This window comes from Varroa destructor, unplaced genomic scaffold (genome assembly GCF_002443255.2).
Source record: "Varroa destructor unplaced genomic scaffold, Vdes_3.0 BEIS01000003.1, whole genome shotgun sequence".
NCBI classification, from domain to species: domain Eukaryota; kingdom Metazoa; phylum Arthropoda; class Arachnida; order Mesostigmata; family Varroidae; genus Varroa; species Varroa destructor.
This window is the reverse complement of record NW_019211456.1, coordinates 11,889,937-11,909,821: the sequence shown is the minus strand read 5'-3', so window position 1 is coordinate 11,909,821 and position 19,885 is coordinate 11,889,937. Positions and strand designations below refer to the sequence as shown.

At 42.7% G+C, this 19,885-nt stretch overlaps 1 protein-coding gene across 14 annotated transcripts in view; it reads right to left on the bottom strand.

Annotated features, from left to right (window-relative positions):
- Positions 1 to 19,885, bottom strand: part of LOC111247254 (uncharacterized) — a 218,675-nt gene that overhangs the window by 28,845 nt on the left and 169,945 nt on the right. The gene's annotated exons all lie outside the window — the stretch shown is intronic.

Genomic DNA, 19,885 nt, shown 5'->3' with positions numbered 1-19,885 from the left:
CTTTGAGATACCGTTTATTTCTATTACTACAGAGTCAAGCATTCATGAAATAGCATAAATCACTTAATATAGCTAATGTGGTTGGAAGTGGCATTTGGCGCAATCGGCCGTTTCGCCACTTAGCCCGATACGCGATTCACTTATTCGAGATTCAGCCTTAAGTTTGTCTGGCTGGCTGAGCAATACTGTTTATTTCAACGAGGTTTTACTCGTGCCGTAGCAGCTTGTAATTGTACATCGTACTGTACCTATTTGAGTCGATGCGTTGCCGAAGACGCAACAGTTTCGCTCGTAGCCAGAGTTATCGGCTGTTGGGCAATGTGCCCCTGTGAGTTTCAAGTTCATAGATTGCTAGCTTGGCTTTGCTTCATACAACTATTGACTAACTGATATTGATCTTTTCTCCTCCTTTTTTCCTAGCTTCGACGTCCCAGCGAAGCTCGTGTCTTGCGCCACTCACAGGATTTTTTGACCTCGTTTAAAGGGGATCATTTACAACTAGCGATACCCGTACAAGCGGGGGTGTCGAAGGAGGCGATGTCGTTGGGAGAGACACACAGAGACAGGTCGTAACTGCAAGTATTGCTACGTGTAGCTCCGGCAAAAATAGATTTGTGAATTCGGCACAAGTTCGCTGACGACGCGATTATGGCCTTATTTTGTTGGCTTCAAGGTGCTACAGTGCCCATTCTAGTTGAAATCCTGGTGAAACACACACACACACACCACTCCGCGCGCACTCTATAGTATCAAGCTCCCTACAGTTAATCTAACAAACCCATTTTCCTTAGGAATAGTAGTCAGTTACGACAGACTCGTACACTGTGCACGTATGTACATGGAGGGCTTGCTTTCGATAGTCAGCAGTGACGGAACGGCAATAGAGAAATTACTCTTCCCTTTTTTTTTTTACAGATAGAAAGGCTATTAGAAACATAAACGGATATGATCGGTAAGTAAATGAATTGTCCGCAGCGATAAACGCAACATTATGGCAATGTTGGGTCAAAGGCACTAGTTTTCAATGCGTATAATGTGAAGCGTCTCATGGACAAATGAGTTCCGTTATGAAAACTAAGTTAATGCTGATGTCAAGCGGATAGTTGTTCGTTGTTTACTGTGGCTGTGTTCCTAAAAAAAAAACTCATCCCATAACGGCAAATTCTTTTTTAATTGACTTCGCGAAAACCGGAAGGAGATGACTGTTACAACACAGCGTGTAATGGGCGCTAACCGAATCGTCGTATATAACTGTCACGCAAAAGTCTTTGTTGGGCTAGTGCGTTGATTGTTGCTCCCGGGACCAGCTCCGCAATAGTATACAATACAATATCTCTTTCTACAATCGTACTCAGTTAGGTTCGAGAGTACGATGGGCGGCCGAATTGTTATTGAGAATTTGTTCAGTTGGCGCCGCAAACGCCTATCAACAGATACATCTTGCCCGGGTGATTACAGGTAGCGCCGCTTCTACCGTAACACACATAGTCAAACAAATCAAAAAATAAATAGTCTTCGGTATTTTCCAACCTTAAAGCCGGTCTTGTTTTTGACTCTAGATCCTATCCTTGGATGTTGAGCTTTTGCCGTGTTTCAATAACCTCCTTATTCTATGCGAAAATTTCCTTGAAAGCTATTACTATCTTAATTATTCTTATATCGAATCTAATTCTAGCCGTATCTGATTTATCAATGGATTGGTCAGTTGAATATACGTAAAACAAATATAACTAAGCTTTAATGCAAACGCGAAATTGCTGGCCTAGCTAACGTGCATAGAATATACGTTAGCTAGGCCTGTAATTTCTATCTAACAGAATATTCTGATTCATTTTCGATATACTTCAGATCAGTGTGCAACCAACTAACAAAGAATAATCCGTTACGACAATTTCATTACCCGAATCCTTGTCTGCATACATATATATATATAAAATGTGAATGTGGTCTAGCTCCTATTGATTTATTAAATTGAACACTTTTTGTAGGCTAATGTAAGGACTACTAAACGGGCATAGGTCAAATTAGGCGGATGATCATGACTACGAAACGCAATCAGGGTGGAAAAGCTCAAGTAAGATTCAATAAAGTAAAAAAAGTAGTTTATGCTACTGATCGCACACGAAAACGGCAAATGTATCTCCCCTCCATTAAACCGTCAGGAAGACGAATCGCTTGCCTTCACAGACCTCTTACTGCGTCAAGACCTCTCGAGGTAGCTGTATCCTAATATAAACTGAAACGCTAATTCGACTTTAGTCTGAAACCAGCTCTAGACGACATTTCTACTATCTGTTACTGTTTCGCATTGCCTCGATCCTCTGTTCATCTTGATCGCCGCTCGGCCGCTTGTACGCAATCGACCGAACAGCACGTCATCGGCAAGGTCATTTTGTATAGCTTCATCCTTGTCCCGTATGTGACAATTTGTTTTATTACTACCTCTGTCGAGCTACTGCTTAGAGCTGCGCTGTAGTGTATGCGAAATCCACTTGGTGGGGCACTGTCACTTGCATCCATACTTTATCGGTGAGGCCAGACTCAGTGACACCGCTCAGCTTGAATAACATAAACATAAAAGCCTTAATAAACATTATGGTAGCGCGGGCCCTCGAATCGGCCACCAGCCTTCTCCATCCACGGCAACATCAAAGTGAAATTGGTCCAACGTATTGTGAATGGTTAGCATACCGCGGAAGAAGTGCTGGTCACAATACGACTCTTCCAGGTATCAAAATAATGGAGAAAGATCCATCTCACCGTTAGGCGGGCATTAAATGGGTAAGTAAGTCAGTGTCGTGTTCTGTCATCCGCGGAAGTCAGGCGGTTACTAGTGATGCTCACAATACAAATCTTAATTAATGCGAACAAAAATCGCGCGGAGGATATACGACAGCAAGTACGAGGCGAAGGGGGTAGTAGATCCGCTGTAGGGGAAATGGGTAGGACGTTTTAGAGGTGCTATTAAATGTCATGGAAAGAAGTTTCAACCGAAAGCGGGTTGCCTCGTCGAATTTTTTCGTTTGATTTGAAAAAACCGAGATCAGAACTAATGCTAAAGAGACTGGAGTACGGGGGAGCGCACGTTGGAGAAACGTGGCTTCAATCAAAGCGTATCTTTATATACTAACGGTTTTTATCCACTATAGCTTTTGTGAATTTGACTATCTATCCTACAGTTGCACAGGTAGTATTTCTATTATTAAGTAATTTCAACCCGTCTATGAACCTGTAACCATTGAAAGTGTACTTTTCTGAACATGTAGCTAAAAAAAAAAAAACACAACAAAAAAATCCACAACACCGCTTCGTCATGTATGCGTTTTGTCTGCATCAATTTTAAATAAATGCTTTCAATTAATAAATTTATTATAATCACTATACGATCCGTTTCCTCCAACGTAACACAATCGCATAGGTGCACAATATAACGATTCACGAGTTTCACGTGAAGGCTGCTACCACGTCATGAAAGTTTGATTCGTATTGAAATTGTTGTATAATATATTCTACAATCGTTCTGCCCTTCCGGAGATCTGCACGCGCACAGTAGGGACACACTAAAGAAAATAAACTTTTGGCTAATGAGGACCATGCACAAGCGGGCAGGCGAAAGCCTACACAACGTTCGCTATCTGGTCGTCACGATCTTTTGTAGGCTGTCTCAAAGTTTACTGACGGAATTATCGGCGCACCCTGCTGACCAAAGACCAATAAGGACAGTCACCAATATCTGTTCATTGACTATCAGCCAGTTCAGCCCGTCAGACGGTGTTCTGCGTTGTCTTCTGTCTAGAATCCTATTCCGTTACTGCTCGTTGTATAAAATTATAATCGCAGCCCCAATCAAATAGGCACATAGCCAGACAGTTGGACGCGCGTCATAGACAGCAGCGTCACGATGAGCCAACATTGCGAGTTGTAGTTGATGTTTTTACATTTCGTTTTTACGCTAACACGTGTACACTTGCGTGCATGTCCTTTGCGTGCATTGTGTGTGTTTTTTGTTTATGTCGAATTAATTTACTATGATTAGCATTATGAGATAGGTCGGTGTGCGTTAGGTAGCAGGCAGATTTACACTTGGACGTGGAAATGGTTCGACCAGTGGGTAGTGAGATATAGGCAATTCCGTCTCGCACTTCCTTCTTTACTTGAATTGTTTTTTCAATCGAACACAGAACTGGGCATACCGACTGCTTGGTCCATTTCAAAGGGGAGCAATACACACGTTTCAATAACACGGAGACACACATTGGAATCAACTATCATGACCATATATCATCGACTGTCGCCCTTAACAGCTGAGCGTGTGCATTGCATTTAACTTTGCCTTAGAAAACACACAATTCTCTCCACAAAGCGCTGCACCCACATACTGTGTGTGATTGCGGCCACAATAGAAGGGAGCCAGCCATTTTTTGGCAATACAATTTGATGAGTAATGCTGATATGACCCGAAAAACCGTAACGGTTTGTTCTGGCCGTTTGGGTCATTGTGGTGTGACGACGCAGTGTGCCAAGAAGGTCCGACAAAAGCTCATCGAACGCCAGCACGCTAATAGCTTAACTAGTCAATCGGGAGTAACGCATTAGATGCAATGGTTGGCCTGTTTTTTTTATACTTGCCAATATACGGTGCTTTTCTTTTACTGAGCGAAGTAGAATTGGATGGAAGCGCTCGCTTAAGTGTATGAACTTAACTATACGCCAGCTGTAGTTTCTAGTATTAGAGAAAACCTTGCAATGATCTGGTGATGGGAGAATAAACAATGAAGGACCAATGCTTCCTGGAATTGTCCGCATAAACGGAATGCCTTTATAGTAATTAGCTTGTTCTCTGCAGAGACGAACAATCCAAGCATTACAGACCGACAAACACATCTTCTATTGATATAATAGAACTAAGTAAACGGTAAAATATGCAGGCTGTAAAATATAAATAAAATGTAAAGAATAAAAAAAAGGAAATGGCTGATTGTTTGTTTCGCACTACTTTATGATGAAAAGCATCTTAGTTGAACCGTTGAATCTCGACTTTTCCGCTATTAATTAACGCTGTTAATGACTTAAATTTCAATCGATTTAAGCCAACTACTAGCTTACGACCGACACAGCTGGCAGCGAATTAAGTGCAAATTTAAGGACACCTCTAGTAAAGCTAAGGACAGTAGGCCACATAGGGCATGTATACGAAATGGGCGTTAAAGTAGCGACGAAACCACATTTCAACGGATAACATTTGAGCGATCGCAACCACAACGATGTAAGGCAAATAAATAAAATATACCTTTCCGTTTCACACCATCATACGGATGTTTGCGTACGAATGTCTGCCGTCTAGTTATGTTAGCTTACTGCGCTTCCGCTTTCGGCGATTTCCCCATGTTAGGAATTTCGATACAGAAGAGGTATCGAACATCCCCTTAAACTTGCACCCCGACCTGTTTTCAGTGATAACATCGCTGCTCCACATTTGTTAATACAGACAGTGGTCGACAACGGCTTAAAACTGAAGCTGCCGTATGAAAATGATCAGATATTGGATACCAAATAGTTCCATGGCCTTGTTAACCATCATTACGATGACTGAAATAAAAATGTGAACTAGAGGGCCACTTAGGACAGTGACGGCGTCCGGCAGCGCAAAGGAGTTCACGCCAGCTACTATACATAGTTGGCCCCGACTGCTTCTGAGCTTTCCACACGTTCAGCTTTCGGATCGTCATCTGGAACGTGAATCGACACAAGGAAACATCACAGCTAGAAGGAAGGGGTGGCACTCGACATTATGAGCATAACGATCAGACTGATGATGGTGCCGATGTGCCGGAGATAAACGGGTGCTGCAATATTCCAGCAGTAACAGTAGTGCCATTTCGCAAATAGCGGCTACGTCAACCCTATTTACGTATAGTTATTAACAACAATTATAGTTTTTTGCGTACAACGTTCGTTTTACTTATTCGTCAGCTTGCTGGCTGGCTGAAACGCCGCGGATCTAACTTTAAGAAGACAACGCTTAGCAGATGCAGTTAAATTAATCGCAACTGGGAAGCCGGCAGGCGTGCGATCGGCCGAAAAGAAGCGGAAGCCACGGCAGAAATTGACTGTAGGGTTATCCAGAAAAAGGAAAAGCGGAAGGAAGGTGAACAAATACGCTGACCACTCTTCCGCCGTTCAAAAAGCGCAACTTGATAGCGATTATTAAGGAGAGCTTGTAGAAATAAGGTAGATAATAATAGACCCTCTTTCACTTGGCTCCCAGCCCAAACCCCCGGTACACTCGGTTATCCGTCATCGCTCTCATCGTCGTCGTCGTCGTTGTTATCTTATCTGCTAACGCTTCTGCTGCCATCGTTGACCTGAACAGTTGAAGCGCCCGTCTCATCCATGGATATTATTATTATTCGGTCGCTGCCGTCTGTATAATCTATTGTCGACTCCACAATGAATTATACAATCGCCAAAGTCACGAGCTTCATCATGCGATAGGAACACTTTGCCAAATATTTCAACATTTGTAGATACTAATGGTCAACCGGCTATCAGTATCGATATCTACTCTATCTGTTATATTTTTTTACTGTTTCATACGTGTACACGTCGGCACGCGTCAGCAGTGTACGTATCGTGAGTGATAAATCAGGTTTCACCCTAGACTCGATCGCTTACGTGCCGCCGCCGCCGTCGTTGCTGTGTTATTACGTGGCTATGCAGTAGGCATAGGAAAAAGACTTGTAGTTATTCTAATTATACTTATGAAATCGCCATACACAGTGGAGAACGCTATATGCACGCAATCGTACCGTTTACAATGACAATTTTCATCCTAAAGTAGTTGATCTGCACATACATATGCTATCGTTCACATGACGACACCATCATTCACGGCATAAATCCCCATGCATGCATGCATGCATGCATGCATGCATTGGCTTTTGTGTCATTTCACGAGAGTCTGTCATCAGTTGAGTACGACTGCTGTCATTTGTCACAATGTGCATCAAATGTGAAATATTATGTATTTGCAAAAATGTGGACAGACATACAAAAAAGTGTCGACCGGTCAAGATTTTCAAAGAAAAAAAAAAAAAGAATAAGAACTAAATAAATACGAGAGAAAAATGAAGATCGCGGGAAAACAGTGGCAAGCTATAGTCGACTTGGTAATAATGACTGTTCGATGAACTTGCACTCACAAAAAGATGCGCCTGAATAGCGGCTGGGCAGCTTATCCGATGCCGTCAGGGCACGGAGTAGATTTTTTTTACGTTGGCCAAGGAGCTGTTAGCGCTATCAACATTCGCAACAACGTAGCCGACAAGAGCAGGACCACATGGAAAATTTTCGTATATATTTAGCAACTCTTGGTAGTGAAATAGCGCAACGGCGGAAATGTTTTGTGAGGTAGAATCATAACCTCAAACCTACGTCATCCCATAAATACAATAATCTTTTATTGAAACAAAGGCAGTGTTTGTTTCTGTTGGCTTTACCGAAAACGGAAACACTGCGTAATACATCGACCATTATTATTGTTTGGAAAACGAGCTATTTATAGAGTGGCTATAAACGGAATAGAAACACTTGATCCTAGACGAAAAGTTTGGAAATATTGGCACGCACAAAACCCCGCGTTTACGGAAACGTAAGGCTAGGCTTTGTAATAAATTTGCATTTCTTCCTGAACTGTACTAAACTGTAGGAATCTAAAATGTACGCATGGATTATTGGACAACACGTAACGTACACGCTTCCAGTCTGCAGTTTGGCAGGCTTTATTTAATCAAGTTGGCGACTACAGCCACGATATGTGCGTGTTATCTACGCCAGTAATAACACTTAAGCCAATTTATATAATCCCTATTTCACATATACTATAGATGCTCACATCCGTACTTACGTACATACGATCGTACTCTGGTGCACGCACACCAGCGAACATAAAACTACTATTGTTATTATTGCTATTGAACGTCTTTCAAAAACGCACATGCACAAAGCGGGTGGCCATCCCCTGTAGGGCAGTCGTTGTTTTCACACTATTTCATGTAAAATAAGATCTCCGAACGCCACAACGGCACCGGATAAACCAATGTCACCGCGCTCGTGTTGACAATAACGCCGAAACCTGTTCTGGCAGCTCTGATCGTCCAATATACAACTATTCAGTCGCAATCATTACTAATAGTGGACGCCGCCATAGTCGGAACAGAAGTGTGTAAAAATTGCATAAGCAGTGGGTGACATCTTGGATCGACACCTTTGTTTCTACAGTGTTTGCCGTTGGGCAAAGTTTGACAACCAGGAGCTGTCCGGACGAATTGGATTGGGCAGATCTAACGAGGCTGGTTTTTCTATAGCGCTAAAAATGAAGCAATTGCTCACGAGGCGACTGCATTTTATTATTATCCGGTAAAACTGATATATGAGAAATACATATATTTGGCTTATAACTTCTAAGCTAACCTTGCATTTGAGTGATCTATGTGGGACTTGCGCATAGCCATAGGTTCATTGTGTAAACACGCACAGACTCACATAGACAGGCGTATATCTTAAAACAGCGTGTCCTCAAGTGGCGTTCATTGGCGTCTTGCAGTTACGCTGTGCTACTTGTTTACGTAATTACGGTTCGTAGCCGGTGGTGTGGGAAGAAAAATTGGTTTCATAATCAAATCAGAAAATGGCCGAATCATCAGGTGGCGTATGAACTAACACAATGATTAACGTATGAATCGCAAGTTTAAACGTTAAGTTAAGTTAAAATCAAACACCGGACGTAAACACTCGAATCGAAAAGATACATTTGCGTAAAAGATTCCATCGTTCAATATGATTTCGAAATCCTACCAACTCTTTTTTCAAGTGTTGCTTGTCTAAGTTCCTATATATGTGTATATACGTCGTACTAGAAGCGATTTTTTAAAACATAACTGGCTTATCCTTTACTTGCAACCTATAATAGTCGTGATAAGGAGATATATAGTTGTTTACGTATTTCGTAGGCTTGAGACGCTCGCGTCCACTAAAAGATGTTAAGCTTTTATGGCGCGCTCTCTTTCGTTTTAGATATAATTGCCGATAGTCAATTAAGAACATAAAAAGAGGCCGCAGCAAAGTTTGGGCTGTCTCCATTTTAATCTTTGTTCATCTAGTAATTAACGAAAATTAGAAGATGTACTGATTAGAGAAGCAGAAACTGAAAGTAAACAGGATACGAAAGCGGATCGGTCGATGGCACACATGGCGAAGAAGAGCCAGCTAAGCGTCACTATCGTAGTAATTCCGTTTTCATTACGAGACGATAACGGCGACCCCTTGCAGAAAGGACATGATCTTCTTTTAGACTGGCCTAACAGTCACATAGCGACGTCATCACTTCAACATTAGTTGCTACTTTTGTTTTATGCACGATACTCTATGAATAAATATTATTGCGTGCTGTCAGCGATGTATAGAGGCTATAAGGACCGTAAAAGGGAGACCAACAATCACATCTCTTTTGTAGAATACCAAACCCTTTCATTCAGTTACTCAACGAACCTACGTATCGCTTACTCGCTCGTTGGTACTGGAGGGAACGAATAAAATTTCGAACTACGAATTCAAAGAGATCTACTGCTATCCCCATCAGGGGCCATTGTAAACATGCCTATACTATAAAAATAGGGTTTGTTGCTGTGCTAGCGACCCCTATAGACGAGGATCCAGACGTCAAATGATATTGACATACGTACATGTGCATTCATTTCATCGCCGACGGCAATTACGACAACAAGTATGGCGGATTTCGAAGATATGTGTTTATATTCCAAATATCCCTTGTCGTATTGCCATCGTTTCTTTCCTATCTGTTGGCTCGCGATTCTCAGTGCGCTTGTCCTACCGTAGAAGACAGGCGGGCGAATCGAAAACTCATTTCATCGTCGGATTTAGATCGGTGGGCGCACCTGTTCGTGTGACGCTTACTGTTCCTCTCGTTGACTTAACAGCCGACAAATAAGCTTCGGGTGAGCAATGGCCGCAACAGGTCCCTATATCGCCGTAAAAAGGGCCGCGGTATTTATTTCGATCGTCGACACTGGAGTGCATAATCAACGTACTGTATGGACGCGGCGTGTACGTCACCCAGTGCTATCCGTGTATGTAATGCACATACGTAATAACGGAGGTTTTGATGTTAGCGGTGGCGTCGCCATAAGCCAACGATGTGAGCATGACGGTGGTAACAGCAGTCACGTCAATACTATCAAACTCTAGGAGTCAACATGCAGGACACACCCATACGCGCCGATCAGTCCGCTGAGCACTCCTCCAGTACAAGTGATGAGCGAATTTCGTCGTTAATCAGGACCCAACAAACACCAGGGAGCTTTCTGGGTTCGCCTTGTTGCAATCGAGGCCAAACCAAGTTGCCAAGCCTACACGATATACATTGATGGCTGATAACATTTAGGTCCCGTCAACGATACCTACTGCACAACCTGTATGAATAAACGACGTCGTTACGTTTGTAGTAGCAACAGCAGAATATGCCTGGATTATGGTTGCCGCCGCTATTGCCTAGCTCGTCTAATCAATAGCCACCTGCGAAGGCAAAGGAGGCAGGCGGGAAATTGTCCGTATGTGTAAAGTGGTGCTGGCTTGCCCATTTGCATGGGCAGCCACGAAGACCAAGCTTACCTCCGCTATCGTTTCCAGTAACTCCTACCCTCAAGTGCTCTATACGCCATTGAATGTCAGACTATTGAACGATGTCATCAAGTTGCCTGCGGGACTCGGATCGCTATGGCATGAAACTAATAGTTGAACATTACCGACTTAATAGTTTACGAATGGCTATTGCACAGCGCAGTATAGACGAATAGTATAAAATCGACTCCAGGCCATCGGTACTCGCTGTCGATAGAAATACTACGGCGAACGTGTCAACGTCCACTCCTTGTAGCTTTAACCATTTAATTTTTGTGTTTTTGAGGATCTATGTTGGTATAAATTAAATGTATGCGTTCATCACATTATGGCTAACCAGCACCTGTATGCCATAAAGCTTATCTATCTAAGCATATCCAACTGTATTGCATATACTACACAAACTATATATCCAGCTAACAACCCCTCATCCAGAATGGGGTAAGCAGCAGCTCTGTATCGTATTTAATAATGGGCTCGTATTAAAATGAACACCATATATACATATATACCGTACCATATGCATCAACCTACTCTAAGTAAACGTGCTAATGTATATTCGTCGCGTGCGTATCTGAAAACGAGTAACGAGCTTTCCCCTTTTCGTATTTTGTTTCAAATAGACAAGATCGAAGAACTATGACGTCAATCCCAGTAGACAGATGTATCAGCAGTACTCATAGGGATGGTAGGGACAATAAAATGGTTATCGCCGGCTTGTCCGACAGGCCTGTTCCTTATTTTGTCTCCTGCTTGTTCCTCCTTCCTGAACCGGCAGTTGCCTTTTCAGTAATACCCTGCTTACAGGGGCCCCCACTTCGCCCTCGATCTCTACACAAACAGCCAGCCACTAGCAGCTGCTTGGCCTCGAGCAATGTGGAATCGGCATCGATCCGTGCGTGGCCTGCGCCGCTACACGCGACCGCAGCCAGTAGCTTTAGTAGTAACCGTTCAACTGTAGTCCAGCTCTATCCCGCCTATAATCACCGTCATCGCAGTCCTTCATAAGGTAATTAAACAATGGTCACTCGTGTAGCGCTGCTTAATAATTAGCGTTGGACCGTTGAACACAATCAAGTAGATACATTGGTTCGTTTGGTGTAAACTAAGGGGAGTTACAGTAACACAGAACAGCGACTTTCGCTGCACTGAATGGCCATGTTTTAACAACGAAAGGAAAAAATGCTCTAAAAGTAGCGCAGGTTCTGCTGACGGAAGAAAACATTACACGTGTGACTGGTACGGATGGACGTATTGAACTGTTAACAAAAAATCTTCTAACTGCTACTGCTGTGAAACGAGGTAACGCTATACCTTTCACTCGAGAAAGCCGATGCTCACACCATCGTACCATCACCGCGGTAAGCTGAATCAGACAGCTCAACGTACCCTCGAACATCGACTTTACCTTACGTATTGTGTACAGATGCAACGTTCAGATTTTGCTAATCACGGTTCTAGTACTGTTTCGTCTTCGTCCATGCATCAGTAACATTTTCCGTACGCAGGGAAAAACTGAATTACATTCGAAGAGCAATGGGAAAGTAGGGAAGCTCCTGCTGTTGTTAGCGAGAAACGCACCCCTCACGTCAAACGTACGAACGTGGAAGATCACGAAATAACTGTAGGAGAAAATTTTGACAAAAACTACTGTCGATCAACCGTCAGTAACAGCAGCGTTTAAGGCGAGCCAGGCCAAACCAAATGTGAATCGAATCTCGCGTCGTCGAGCGTGTCAACGTTTGCTGCCATACGCCTCCCGACCATGTGGCGGACGGGGGCAAAGGGGAGAGGACACAAACAGTCACATCTAGTTTGCCAACTATAGTGGTGGTCGCATAGACCAGACAGCAATCTCAGCGTCAACGGTACCAGATGCCAATGTTACAACTCCGAAACACGGCACGAGATTGCGATCTGCAATTGTAGTCGCAGTCGCTATTGCATTTGTACCGTGACAAATAAATGTAATCTTAGTTGATGTGTGTGCCACTGCGAGTTCGTCGTGGTCACGGGTTCGCGACGTCAACAACTGCAGCTTCAAAGCGCAGAGTGACGAAAGAAGCACTAGAGGCGCGAAGGACAGAGAGCTTTAGCAGACATTAGAAGCAGAAGGGGACAGTAAGGATGGAACTTCAGGGTACTACTAACTTAGTCCAGTATATGGACTGACGCCAGTTCTGTGTGGCACGCCGCCGTGTAAGCTGACGCCTAAAACAATGACCCGTTTCAATAGGCTAGAAGAGCGGGGGCGACGAAAGAGAAGCGACATTGAATAGCATTAGATGGTAGTTAAGTTATACGAATGCCGAGATACGAGGTAAAAAGGGCTAAGACCACAATGTTCATGCTATAAATCCTAACTTGGTCTCCTATATTGGTTCACCAGATGGCGCGATAACCACTGCAATATAAGCTGTAAAATATAACTGGCATTATACTGTACGAGTCAGACAACTATTGCGCGTATCAGACGGATAATACGGATCTTTCAGAGATACGAAAAATCGCTTTATACTTGTCATGGCTGTTTGTGGGCACTTTGATAGTTTGATTGATTGATTGATTGCTGATATGCTTCGTCTTTTGCCCCGTACTTGAGAATGCCAACGATAGCATTAAACGGAATCGCCTACTTAAATTATATTTACAGAATGCTGGAATGGCGGTATTGGCTTGTTATTTGTTAGTACGGGTCGTTCGGCGACACGAATTTCTTAACGTGGGCTGTTTTCAAATCGATGAAATGATCTGAATATGAAAACGAGTGCCAAGACGATTCATTGTACAGCCACAGTGGGAAAACGTCACTTGAGAAAAAATAATCTCATGAATTACGCCGTAACGCAAAGCAGCAAATGTTTTTCAAAGAATTGCATCATATGCATATGAAAGCATATTGTTTCCATATTATAGCCGTAGGAGGAAAGTGGGCAATGAAGGTGAGCCACTGTGATTCTATAAGGTCACCAAAAAACAAGGACTCTATCGTTTTTTACTTCTAGAGATAAAATGCTTGAATCAGCAGCAGATGCCATGTACAAATTATAATAACAATATTAATGATGACAACTAACGTAAAGGAGCTACCCCCTGTTCTGTTCAAAGCGGTTGACACATAAACACACATGCACATATATCTATTTTGATCGTGTGCCCTTCTTACTGACAGCTGTTGATATGGTCGCAGGGGCAGCAACGGAGGCATAAGTCGCCGCCATATTTCAACTAATTTTTAGCGGGGATGGCAAGGCGAACTTATGATTGGAACGATACGGCAAAGAATCTGTTATTTTTGTGTTCCATTATTATTATTATTAGTACTGATATAATCGTAACGTGAAATTTGTATTGTAGCTCAACTCTATTCTTGTTGGGGTATTGGAGTATGAACCAGGCGGCGTGCTGTTGGGATGCCTTCCCGCCCATGCAATGGCCCTAACGAACAATTCTATCGGTCGCCATTGAGCTCACGTCCGCATGTGAGCGTTCACTTCGAAAACAGGGTCTATATAGGAGGTCGTATAGGAAAAGCTCAATGTCCAGACTCGCGCAACCTCAGTGTGTATACATGTATATATACATATACATACATATATATGCTACTCTAAAGGCCAGTGGAAAAGGGGGCTGCTATCGGAAGAGGTGTAGAACACTTGAAGGATCAGAGGAGTTGCTTGCAGCTGAGATTCGCGCAGTCTCAAATATTTATTTGCACAACCTTTATACTCTTGCTTATATATTGACGGGCATTCTTCCGTTCTCCGACTCATGTATTTAACTTATATGTTGCATTTAAGCGTTAGCGCTCACTGTTTTCGGAGGCAATGAAAGTAATTGAAAGGAATTGCCCTAGTCGGGCATTTGTATGAGTTAGCTAAAGGAAAAATAGATCTGCGTCGCAAAATGAAAAAAAGCGGTTTTGGGTTTTTGGCAGATTGGCAGATGAAATCGTAATAACTGAATAAAATGAAATACTAATGCATACGAAACGACGGCTACGTCGACACGCACCCCTTCTGCAATTCAATGATAAGCTTGTAGTAATCTCACCTTACTTTCTACCCGACGGCATCGAATAGACTTCACAGCTGTAAGGAACTAGCCCCCTTCAATTGCTTACCGTAGCTGTTGAGGTTACTCTTTCATCTTCGTGTCTCAAAGCAGGCAACTTTTATACGATGATCTATATAGAGTTATCTTATTACTATTAGGTGTACCCATGAGTTCGTCCCCGGTACAATTCCTATCAAAGAGCACATTTACTTCGATTTTACCATGCCACCGTCAAGAGCCGTTGAGTGTATCCTGAATGAATTCTTCTAGCTGGAGCAGGCCCGAATAAGGACAAAGTAGATTTGCTCCTTCACAATGTATTAGTTTGTCTCTATAGTTATTGAAGGTTTTCGTGTAGCATTGGCTTGTGTCGAGGTATCTAGTACTACCGTGTTCTGTATGAAATAAATTATATATGCGGCACATCAACGTGGATTATTACATTTAAAAGAGTAATTTATTATCGTAGCGTAGTTTAATTCACTTCGTTTTCGATTAATAGATAAACGAGTGATCAGATTTGTATAATTCGACGAAACGAGCTGGGGAAATGAAGTACATTAAAATCGAAAGATTAATATGAATGGTTTCAGAAACGCCCGTAAGCTAATCTGGTGTAAACAGCACATCTGAGTGATTACGCCATCCAGCTGTTCCCGCAACTGAAAACAGTATTTAGCCTTTCATCTTGGACTAGGTCTTGCATTCTGCAGGATAAAGGACTATGCCAGGTCACATGTGCACAGTGGGCAACATATATGTACATTAATGTACATACTGTGCTCTAAACATTCGTCCAATTACAGCAAAACACATGTCTAAGCACAAGCCTTTCTTGAATCACACATCTACCCATACGTTCCATACGCTGAGAAGGGAAGGGGTGGGTTGACGCTTCCGAACGTATCCTTGAAAACTTCCAACGCCCATATCCGAAAAAAGAATCAATTGTTTCCGTTGCAGATATTCATTACGATGTACACGCCGATGGCCATATAACTTGAAGATTTCATATATGTATGTATACCTAATGAGTGTTCCCTTACAGTCATAGGTGGAAATTATGCCACCTGTGATTTCCAATATAGACGAAGCACGGCCTTGTTGTTAAACTGGCAAACAATTATTCTGGGAGTCCATTAATTGCGAACCTCACTTGCTCCCTTTGTAGTCTGCTGGTAATCAGACCGATGTAATGGCAACGTTAAGCTATGAACATATCAGCTTGATTTCTCTGTCCGACTAGAGCTTCCTTTCTTCCGCCATCAAATAGTGCTCTTATAACGAGTTTACAGATCTCATTGTACTGTAGCCCCCTGAACATTCCGTATAGCTGTGTATTGACTTATACATGTAGTTGAATGATTTTCGCTCATATAAATTGATCGTGAAGCGTGCCGATACTGCGGTTCGCAGAAGTTGCATAATAACGCTAGTCGGATTTCTTGAGGTAGCAAATGATTTCCTATGTCTGTTTTTATGATTATACCCGTTTTGTAATTGTTATTGTTGCTTCGTCGTCGTTCGCTTTATGACTGAACCCCCGATTCCGCTTGTATCCGCTCCAGTGCTGCAACCCCATTGTAGCCTACGGGGCACTACCGACCGCATTGTTGTTATAACGGTTCAGTCATATTCGCAGATCAACGCCGCGATCGCCAAGATGCCAGAGAGGCTAAATGGAGGCACGCCATAGGAAGACACAGACCGAGTTTGTTTTTTTTTTTCAGGAAATAACAACACCAGCAGTAGCAATCACTGTCATCGGGAAAGCCAGCATGACGACAACAGGACAACGGCCAGATTAGCTTGACCCCTCAGTCCCCGGCTCGCCTTTTATAGAGCCTAGCTCTAGCTCCGCGTCTGTGATAATGGCGTTTTTTAAAAATTGTGCTTCCTATATATATATATATATATATGAGTGTATATGCAGGTGTTCTGGCTGGCTGTAATCGTAGGCATAGCTACAAGCATCGTAGTCTGGCTACAACATCGCAAAGATTTGAAATAATTTTCCGCTTGGCCGAACAGAGGCGTGCGAAATAAGCTAGAATCCATTAGTATTCCTGCGGTGTTATCTGCTGCTGTTGCCGCCGTCGCCTGAGACTGTAGCACTTACGCCCGCGCCATGCACACACACATATACCCCGAACTCGCATAAATAGAAACAGACAGATAGACAGACAAACAACCTGGGGCAGAAGGAGTCATTCGTTCGTTTGTGATCAACATCTTTAGAATTCCTTAGCCGCCCTCGCTCATGCCAGTAACTGAAATCAGCGATAGTAACGTGGAAGGAATATCTCAGAAGAATGATCAAACGGCCGCTTGCTGAACCGCTCTGCTTTGTTACGGGGCGCAACGAGCTGTGGCCTATAGGGGGCAAATAGAACAGAGACAAAGGGGCAGATGAACGAAAGCTGCTATCGCAGCCGTAAGATGTGGCGGTAATGACGCTACGACCATGCGAGAGTAATGAAATGGGAATTTTTCACAACCTAATACATGACCTTTGAAAATTCTTATTAAAGCATGCATATTTTTTGGGTGAAAAAAGAGCGGGGTTTCTTATGTGTACGTTTATTTAGACTCACAAGTCGTGTATATCTAAAAGGCGTGCAGGCACGCATATGTTCAGCATACCGTAGCCCCATAACCCTCCACGGAGGAACTGAGTACCTCTGTGGCAAAAAATGCTCAGCTCAATATTCCAACGGTCGAAGCTCAAGACAGTTCGGAAAACAGACTGTTTAAAAGTGGAACCGATGGTGAAATATTCATTACATATATGACATTCATAGTGTTTGACTTCGTTTTGATTTTCGAGAATCCAAAATGATAGGTCATTTGTTGTCTCTAAATGTTGTTGTTTTTGAAGTAGTAACCGAGTGCTCATAGTTTGTTTATGAAGAACATATCTACGAAGGACTCACAGTTCCTCCTTTCTGAACTTCAACCTGACCTCTACTCCTGTACGTTGAGCTTTCACCAATATTGTCTACATATATATATATATGTATATATAGTATTTTGGTCAAAGGCTTTTGCTTTATCATAATTTGGCACTGGAAGGAAAATAACGACCGTAGGGATGATATCACCACTCAATGTAAATAGTTTGCTCTCTTATTATTGTCTAGATTAGTCGTATTATATCAATGGTGGACGTCAACTATAAAGGATTAGATCCATCTTGCTAGAACGCTGCCAAGAGAACACTTGTTTGGGAACTACCTTGAGCTACAGATCTTGCGAGCGTTTTTAAGTACTTACACATAGTTTCCAAACAGTCTTCAGCATGAATAAGAACTATCCACCGCAACGGGTCTAGTGGATCACTGTACAACGTGAAGGCTCTTGCCTTTTTTTTTATCTATATTGCTATCGCAAATAAGTATAAGGTTTAGTATCATCCATTCATCACCAATAGAGTGGCATTGATATGCTAACTGAAACTGAATAATTAGTTCCTTACCAAGACGAGAAAACGAGTGCTCAACAAGCAGCTCATATGTTCTACATCCGAACTTCTCTGATGCCTTCTAAGTTATTAAGCTTCGTTTTTTTCTTTTTATTATATAACGTGCCTGACTTTAATGAATAAAAACTCTTTACTGAAGACGGTTCCGTTACTATTTCCGACGCCTTGGACACTGCCGTTATAAGTTATGCCTTTGTAGGATAGGGGACCGCCTATTCTACCCATGAGTCCCGGGACGTTACTACAGTCCGATCGTATAAGATCCTAGAATCGATAGATCTTAGCACAAATTAAATAATGATGAGTTCGCTGTGTTCCACGACCAGTATAAGGTGAAATTATGAAAGTGGTATACTAACAATCAAAATTATGTGACCAAAAAGCCTGTCGTATTCGTTGGCTGGGCTATTGTAATTCATGTCAATTAGCAACAGTCCTCTACATATCTAGCAATTTAACAGTTTACAATAGTAACTCGCGGCACTGGCGGACGCCTGTAAAATCCCAACAAGACGCAGACAGATTTGGCGCTACCCATAAGCGGTGACGTCGGCGAAAAGCTTGAAGATGTTATTCCAGCATGAGGATGTTCTAATAGGACTAAAAAATATTCCTGTTACAGGTTCTCGTCTTAGGTGGCCCTGAATACCTGTACATCCGTTTACCATGACTCTTGCTGTATGGTAAATTACTCATTCAGTTTGACCTGCTTGCCTAATACGTTCTAAAACTTTCACTCTTCATTTTTGCAGCTTGTTCGCTGCACTGACGCCGCGTAAAATTTAGGATTCTACTGATACACCTCCGACGTTTCATCCGTTTCACCGCTCCATTATACTAATAATAATGGTATGATACTTTTAACTGTGTCATAATATAAAAGCGTAAAGGAGCAAAAGAACAACGACATTAACAGACAGGTTATTAGTATCGCCGAAAAGAGGGATAGCATATATCTCGAGGGGCAAGGGGTGGGCGGCGGAGCGATAGAAAAAGAATCTCCGCACGACGCGGTGATCTACGTTACGTTTTTTACCGTAACGTGGACTATGGCGCTGTCTGTGTGATATTAACGGCCGTTAAAAGCTATCGTTTTTACCATTCCTATTTATCGTTAGTCCTAGTAGTGTTGGTTTTGACTGCCGGCTCCTAAAGCTTTTGTTGAGCTTTTAGCTGACCAAACTGTGCTAGCGTGGATATCCGATTTAAGAAAGTAACAGCTTACAGGTAGCAACTCGCGGGTGCCAGGCGGAAAAGATTCTTTTGTATCGCCAGCGACCGCTGCCGTTGCAGCGTGATCATTCGTCGCTTGTATCTATTTGCGCTTGCCAACTACAGTGGTGTCCACGGTAATTAGCGACTGCAGAAGCAGTAGACGTCTCTAAAAAATTTTTTGCAGAGCTGTTATCTTTTAGCGTGTTGTTTTTACTGTAGAGGGCGCCGCCTTTTCTAAGCTAGCAGGCGAGCCAGTGACTAGTAAGTAATTCAACTAAAACGCGTGGAAGCGCTAAACACCGATGCATCGGTCCGACTCCTTCCTTCTCCGCCTGAAGTCGCATATTAATTTACCTGAACCCATCCTTGTTTCCCACCCTGCTTGCATTTCTATTTATTGCTCAGAAGCTTTTGGCAGTCCGTGGCGAAACCTGA